The sequence below is a fragment of the Prionailurus bengalensis genome, chromosome B4 (assembly GCF_016509475.1).
Source record: "Prionailurus bengalensis isolate Pbe53 chromosome B4, Fcat_Pben_1.1_paternal_pri, whole genome shotgun sequence".
NCBI lineage: Eukaryota > Metazoa > Chordata > Mammalia > Carnivora > Felidae > Prionailurus > Prionailurus bengalensis.
Window position 1 is genome coordinate 74,374,636 of NC_057358.1, and position 8,673 is coordinate 74,383,308.

The following is an 8,673-nucleotide window of genomic DNA, read 5'->3' on the forward strand; positions in this document are numbered from 1 at the left end:
GGGGGGCGGGCCTCCTCTCCATCAGGAAGTGAGGATTGCGTGCCGCTGTGGAGGTTTAGAGGACGAAGCTACCTGGGCAAGGATCAGGAGGCAGGCGGGCTGTCAGCAGTGTGAGCAATGAGCATTCCATCAGCAAGTATTTACTGAGCGCTCACCGTGTGCCTGGTGCTATGCCGTTTACTGGATGGGCAGGATTCAGGCTGGGCTGGAAAGCTGTTCTTAGAACCTTGGTTTCTAAGTGGGACAGAGGACAGAGATGGCCCAGCATTAGACTGCTGATTGAAGTAGACCCCACGCGTCTCTGGGCCACCAAGGTGGTTGGGGGGGGGGGGTCTCAGAACCAACAGGCTATGGGAGGGACTGACCCAGGCCAGCCTACCCACCATCCTTGTCCTCTGCGAAACCGAGGCTGGGTCACTTCAGCACAAGACCAGAACGGGAAGGGCCCTGCAGCTGGCCCAGCGCAGGTGAGACCTAGTCACCTCCCAAGGGGACCCCCGGCAACTAAAGGTGCTAGATCTCCAGCCTCCATGCCACTGTGGCCTGGAAGTACCCAGGGTCGAGACCCAAGACGGTCACCCACATCCGGTCACTTGTGAACCACCCTCGTCTGTAGTTACGCCTTACTGAATGTGTTTTAGAATGGCTCCGTGTGTGTTTTTCGTTCGCATGGGTTCGTATGTTGCGTGCCACCGTTGGATTTCCAGGCATTTCGTTTTAGGTTCGTGGGCAGCCCTGATATTCAGCATCACACTCGCCACCTGCCCCGGATGCATGAGTCAGACACGCCACCCGGGCCATTTGTCAGAGTCCCAGGCTGTGCGTCTGGTTCTGCTGGCCAAACCCCAAGCCTGTAGTGCCCTCCCCGCTACTGTCCATGGCCTACTCACCTCCCGTCCTGGGACAAACCCACCCTTCCACACAGCCTGACTTCAGCCCTCCTGCCAGGGTAACCCCTCCTGCCTGTGAACTCAGCTCTTGATATTTGTCCTGGGCGCGTCTGGCATATCACAACACCTCTGGTGTTATTGCCCATGTGGTGTCGGTTAGCCCCTGCCCTGCCATTTAACTTTTCATCCATACAGGTTGTTTCTTCAGCTCACCTCTGAAATTCTTTGTGACAGGGAGTCTGCCTTCTGGATCCCCTCTGCCACTTTGTATTGTCATTGAATGTATCTTCAGTAACCATGTTAACATGTGCAAGGGACCAAGAAGGAAGGAAGGAAGGAAGGAAGGAAGGAAGGAACCGAGCCTTCCAGCCCCACTTGTTATAAAGGCTTGATGGAAGATAATGAGCAACACAGAGAGCAGACGGATCCCTGTCTGAGGCTTGGAGGCTCCTGAGTATGCACAGGGTGGGCGGCTTATGGGCAGTGGGTAGAAATGGGGTGTAGGCATTCACTGGGTAGTTATGTTTTCATAGCAAACACACCAATTTTGGCATTATTGCACATTTGTTTGGAACTAATGGAAACTTAGGGGCATCTAACCCCCCAAGCCACCCTTAGCACCACCGCTGCAGGGATCAGACAGGACCCGGGATTCCAGCAGCTTCCGAACCCACGACGTAACAGATAACTCAACTTAAACTGCTTTTTAGGATCCCGAAGTAACCATCTGCCTACATCTTATGCCAGCTGTGCTGATGTTGGTTTTACACTGCCCAATAGTGTTCATGAAATAAAATTTCTATTTCGTGTCCTCAAACCCCAGTAGTCTGGGGGAGGGTCTGGAGGCACAGACAGGAACAAAGAGAAGCAGATGAGACAGGCAGACAGAGATAAGGAGGTTCAGAGAGACGGCAAGGGAGTGAGCAAGGGCAAGGGCAAGACAGAGGAGCCGGGAGCAGCCAAGCAGGAGCCAGGCACTGGCACGAGGCCCCTCACTGGCCTCTTGCCCCAGGTGTGTTGGCACAGCTGGCCGTTCCGCCCTCACAAAGACGACGTTGGGACTGACGGGAGTGGTTCCTACCCATGGTGTGAAGATCCACAATCTGTCAAAAGTATCATAATTAGTGTCTAAGGTAGTTAGCTTATGGGCACTTCCCCTCTCTCAGCCTTTGTTCATTCACTTGACCTTGCTGAGCAAAGTGGATGAGAGGACAGGGAGCTCCGCTGCCAAAGGGGGAGGGAAACCATGGACAAAGCACACTGCAAGCTGTGATTGGGGGAGCAGAACACAATGCCGAGACCGCTGGTTCAAAAGCCAAGCCGCCTGGGTTCGAATCCCAGCTCTGCCACTCGCCAGCTGTACCAGCCTGGCTGGATTTCCTGACCTCTCTGTGCCTTGGTTTCTCCCCATAACTGTAAAATAGAGAAAGTAGGAGCACCTGACAAGGATTCTGCGAAGATTGAATGAGTTAATCCTTGCAAAGCCCTTAGAACAGTGCCTGACACATAGCAAGACCAGGTTAAGTGTGTGTTTAAAAAAAAAAAAAAAAGACACATAGATCAATGGAACAGAACAGAGAGCCCAGAAATAAACCCACACATCTATGGTCAATTAATCTACAACAAAGGAGGCAGGAATAGGCAGCGGGGGAAAGACCATCTCCTCAATAAATGGTGCCGGGAAAACTGGACAGCTACATGCAAAAGAATGAAATAGGACCACTGTCTTCCACCATACACAGAAATAAATTCAAAATGGATTAAGGATCTAAATGTGAGAGCTAAAACCATAAAATTCCTAGAAAAACAAAACAAAACATGGGCAGTAATCTCTTTGACATCAGACATAGGAACGTTTTCCCAGATATGTCTCCTGAGGCAAGAAAAACAAAAGCAAAATGCAACTATTAGGACTACACCAAAATAAAAGGCTTTTGCGTGGCAAAGGAAACCATTGGAGATGTTTGTAAATGATATGCCTGATAAAGGGTTAATACCCAAAACATATAAAGAACTTACACAACTCGACATCATAAAAACAACCCAGTTAAAATATGGGCAGAGCTTGAATAGACATCTTTCCAAAGAAGACATAAGAATGGCCAACAGACGCATGAAAAGAGGCTCCACATCACTCATCATCAGGGAAATGCACATGAAAACCACAATGAGATATCATCTCACACCAGTCAGAATGGCTAGACTCAAAATGACAAGAAATAACAAGCGTTAGTGAAGATTGTGGAGAAAAGGACCCTTCATACACTGTGGGAATACAAACTAGTACAGTCAGTATAGAAAATGGTATGGAGGTTCCTCTAAATTTTAAAAATAGATTTACCAGGTGATCCAGTAATTCCACTACTGGGTATTTACCCAAAGAAAACAGAAACTAACTCAAAAAGGTATAAGGACCCCCATGTTTATTGCAGCATTGTTGACAATAGTCAACTTACAGAAGCAACGTAAGTATCCACTGATAGATAGATGGATGAATAAAGAAGTGGTGTGTGTATGTGTGTGTGTGTGTGTGTGTATTATATATATCATATATACATAATGGAATATTATTCAGCCATAAAAAATAGTGAAATCCTGCCATTAGCAACAACATGGATGAATCTAGAATGTGTTATGCTAAGTGAAGTAAGTCAGAGAAAGAAAGACAAATATCATTTCACTCATATGTGGAATTTAAGAAACAAATGAACAAACCAACGAAAACGAGACAAATAAAAAACGACAGAGAACAAACCGATGGTTACCAGAGGGGAGATGGGGGGGGGGGGGATGGGTGAAACAGGCAACAGGAGTTAAGAGTACACTTATCATGATGATCATGATGAGCACTGAGTAATGTACAGAACTGCTGAATCATTCCATTGTACACTTGAAACGAATAGAACACTGTAGATTAATTATACTTCAATTGAAAAATGCAGGGCCACAAAAGATCTAATTTAGATAGGATGGTTAGGGACGCCTCTGTGAAAAAATAACATTTAAGACAGACATAAAGCATGAGAAAGTGCCAGTTTTCCTAACCTAAACTCTCCATCATGTGATTTCTTTTTATAATTCCATGAACAAATTTGTATTTTAAAAATGTAATGTGCTTTTGAGTATTTTCAAGTTTGGGGGAATGACTTCAATGAATCGCACCGTCGAGCTCACCTGGTTTGATTGCCAAAGGGGGTGGCTTATTTTCTGGGCGTGGGGCTTGCAGCCCCATGACATGATCTGGGGGAAGCTAGGAGCATCAGGGGGGAACAAATCCATGGCTCTGTGATCTCTTTGATGATATTCCCAAGTTATGTATCTACACAACAGGGACCTTCTACAGACAACCAGAGCTCAGGCAGGCTGCAGGAGGCAATACTTAGGGGTAGGGGACTCTCTGAAAATCCTTCTAAAAAAAATTGCTCGCAGCTGACACTCCGTCCTGGCTGGAGGCCACCACTGGGAAGATGCTCGGAGAGTCGCAGCTTTATGACCAAGAGGGGTCGCTGCCCCCTCATCTCCCGTTGCCTTGCACAGCCTAAGTCAAGACACTGAGATTGGGAATACAACCCAAACCCTTCTAGTCAATATCCCTGTTTATAAATCGGGAAAGCAAGGGAAAGAGAGGAAGGGACTTGCCCAAGGCCACGTGGCCGCTGAGGCCTAGGCCCCTCTGGCTCCACTCGCTGCCACCCACGGAGGGCTGCCCTGACACCCACCTGTGCCGCCTTGCGCTCTGGTTCACAGGGCACCTTTCTGGAAGGCAGAGTAAGCTAAAAATGCCTTGCTGTCATGACCCCAGCAAAAAGTCACCCTCCCTCCACCCGTCTGATGGCTACAGTCCCCTTGGTGCCAGGAAAGCCTGCATTCCCCTCCATTCAGCAACCCAGCAACTGCTCCGGCTGCCCACACCTCACACCCCAGCCAGACAACTGAGGCCTTGAGTTCTCCCCAAGGGCTGAGAAAATGTCGGGCAGAGTCAGATGAGGCCCTATACATAGGGCTCCTTCACCCAGCGTCCACGCTGGTCGAAGTCTAAACATATGCAAGCAACTAGAATCCCACACCTTCCCTTAAAAAGTGGATCTGAGCTCTGGACGCAGCTTTCCTCTTCTTCTGGGAGTCACTGGGCCCATGTTCCTTCCACAGTGTTCCACCTACCACCAGCAGCATCCCTTCTGGCCCCAGCGGGGCCACCTGCTCCAGGAAGGCCCCAGGCATGACTAACAAGATGCTCTGAAAGCACAGCTGAGTCAGACTCAGCTTCTCAGAGGGATCTGCTCTCATCATCACAGGGAGGGACAACAGCCGCTCATCACCGGGGCCACAAGGCGCCATGTCCAGCTGAGCAACAGGAGGGCGGGGCTCGGGTCTTGAAGAGTCTAGAATCTCAGGGGCAGATACCTGGATTGTCTGGGGCAACTGGACAGGCCTAAGGAGACTGTTAGGTCAGGCCCAGGCCCCCCTCCGCCCACCTCCGGCAGCTGTGTGAGAAGCCTAGCACTTGTGTACGGGGCAGGGCGTGAAGATACATTTGGAAATGCATCGACATTCTGGTCTATTGGTCCGTGGGAGGGAAGAAGGAATCAAGAACAACCGTCAGGCCAGAGTTTGCCCCGGCCAGCAGTCACTATACCTGTCTGATGCTCAGGATACTCAGTCGCTCTTACCAGTGGTAAGTGGAGAGAACCCCCAACTCTGCGAGGCAGAGCTGTGCCTAAATGCTTGGGGGTGAGCAGTGAGACCGCACGGCCCTAGGCACCCTCCACTCTCTGGACTTGCTCTCTGTGCATCCTGTCCCTTCTGACAGCCTCATTCTGTGTCTGTCTGTCTGTCTGCCTGGCTGGGTGGGTGGTCTGCTCCATGAGGGCCAGGACTGCCTGTCTCATTCACAGAGCCCCTACTATGTAAGATTTCAAACATGAAGTGAGGGAGGGGGGAATGTCCATGCCTGGGCCCGTTCCTATAAGAGAAGAAAATGTTGGGGTTCAAGGGAGACTGCATCTGGAGCGCCAGGGGCACCAGGAAAGGGCAGGGGTGAGCTAAGGCCCATGGCACGGGCCCAGCTGATAACACACCCAGTCTCCACCAGTCCACCTGCTTATTAGCCAGCTCTGTGACCTTAGGCAGATCATTCTGTGCCTCAATTTGACTGTACAATGGGGGTGGGGTGGGGCAAAAACACCTGCCTTATTATCAGCATAAAAATAAGATAATAGAGGTGAAAGTATGCTGGAGAGGATGAAAACTCTTCAAATCTAAATCAGCATGGGAAATACTATTGAGTAACAGCAATATTGAGATTAATCTTTGCTGCTTGGGAAGCCTAGCGGCCAGAGGCCCAGGGCTCGTAGAGAGAGAGAGGAGGGCTGGCTCCCAGAGAGAAAAGCTGGAGGAGACGGAAGGTCCGACAGTTGGGCTCCCGGCCTGCCCTACCCTTTCACCAGATCCTGCTCGGCCTGCTGGAGAGGCGTGACCCTCCCTGGACGCACCCCACAATTAGCGTCCCGGCCTTCACAAGGAAGCGAGGGGTCAGGGGTGAGGGAGGGGTGAGTACGTGGGTGTACCGGAGGGGAAGAGTGATCTGCTATATTCTGTTCCTCCTCTCGGAGCACGTGTGCACACGCGCGCACATTCCCTCTCTGCTTTACCTCCTTTTAGGTAAGAGAGGGTTTTTTTTTAAAGGCCTTCTCTTTTTTTAAAGGCCTTCTCCCAGCAGTCCCACGAGTTTCTCCACCTGCCACAGCTGTCCTGAAGCCGGGACACCACCTGGGAGCCCCCCGAGCACGGCCTGGGCGGCTAGGACACGAGAGGATGCCCCCGGCACCCTCATGCCTAGGCGGTCAGGGAGACAGAGGTGGTGTGGCCCTAAGAGCAAGAAGCCACCGTGACCTGGAGCCTTTCCCTCCTCCATGGTGACCCAGCCCAGGTACCAGGGTCTCCAGAGCCCCGTCTGTGACTTCCTGCCCGTCCTGGGCACTGTTTTCTTGGCAAAGCCTCTCCCAACAGGCTCGAGAGGCGTGTCCAAGGGACTGAGGCAGCTGGGAGGTTGTGGGGTGGTTCAAGGCAGAAGGGACATCGATGTGGCCCCAGAGAAGACAAGTAGGAATGCTGACGAGGACACCAGCCCCGGCCACGCTTGGCTTCCACGCTGTCTTTGCAGAGCCGGTCTCGCCCCCGGGTCTGAGAGGATGGTGAAGGGCTGTGGCCGGCAGGCCGGTCTGGCCTTTGACCAAACCCCAGCAGACAGTGCGTTCAGGGGGGGAAGCGAGCCCCTGGGAGTCCTGACTCACCAAGGCTGGGGCCTCATGTCATGATTGCTCAGCTCTGGCAGCTTCCGTGCCCCGTGGTCCTGCATCTCCACCCACAGGCAAGGGAACGGGCTTGGGCACCCTGCCACCTGCCCTACCCAGGCTCTCCCTGGAGGAGTGGGCTCTGCCCAGCTTCACCCCGTTGCTGCCACCCACCCCGTCGGGCCGAGGCCGTCTCCTTGGCCCTTGAGGCAGAGCTATAGTTCGACTTGCTTTTCACTTAGAGCTGGACTGAGACCATCACACCCACCTTACCCATGGAGAAATGGAAGCGGAGAACTGTTCCTTAACTTGCTCACGTTCACTCAGAAACCTGAGGTACGATCCCAGCTGTGCCGCCTCCTGTGAAGGGCTCTAATTCTCTCCGGAAGCAGTTTGTGTGTGTGTCCATGACCACAGGGAGAAGAGAGGTCTGGCAGTGCAGGGGTGAGGGGAGGAGGACTTGAGCGAGTACGGAGCCACACCAGCTGTCTAGTCCACCTCCAGGTATGGGCCCATGGCCTCCAGACGCCCTAGGGCCCGGCTGCTCAATACCTACTCTGGGGTCATCCCCAAGGCCAAGAGATCCTTCTCCGGGCCAGACAGGGCACCTCCCCCCGCTGAGAGGAAGGAGGCCCTGGGGAGAGAGGGGGCTGCTGCAGGGCAGGGGAGGGAAGGACTGAATGCTGACGGAGCTTGCTGGGACCATTCTCATCCCTGAGAAGAGACTGGATTTCCCGGGATCCGGCTGTGGCTCAGAAAGGGATGGGCTCCCCTCCGAAGCCTCGGCCTCAGTGTTCTCTACGCATCACCTGCCGCTTCTCTGAGGCCTCGGTTCATGGTGAGGACCACCCAACAGGCTGAGACGTGCTGCAGGCAGAGAGGGACAGCAAGTGCAGCCAGGAGGCGAGGGTGGAGGAAGTTAGTCACAGCTGGGCTGTGACAGTGCTCGCAGACCACACTGGAGAGCCAAGGGTCGCCCCGGCCGGCCACTGACAGGGGCTCCAGGCTCCAGCAGCCGCTCCGGCCCCTGTGGTCAGGGGGTTAGGTTTAGATGGCGGTCAGCCATCTTGGCGCCCTGCCTGGACCCCAGAGACCAGCGGGACCGTTTGTCAGCCTCTCTGGGTCCACTCTGGAGCGCAGCACCTCCTCCTCAGCTCTTGAGCTTGGGAGGGTGTCGCCTTCACTGCCATGCCCCAACAGGGCTGGCCTGGGAACACAGCATCCGGGTTAATTCATGTTAATGGTAAGGCTCCCCAGGGACCATCACGCCTGCCCCCCTGCCCGTAGGAACAGCCCTGGCCACACCCGACTGTTTATCTCCTGTGCTCTGGGAAGAAAAGCAGGATGGCCCCTCCCCCGCGCCCCTCCCCAGGCGGCCACCCTGCCCCTGCCACACACCCGCCACCGCACAGATGTGACAGGCTCCCTCTGTCCGCTGCGAAAACAAACCGCCTACAGATGGCCTGACAACAAAGCCACAAGACACAGAA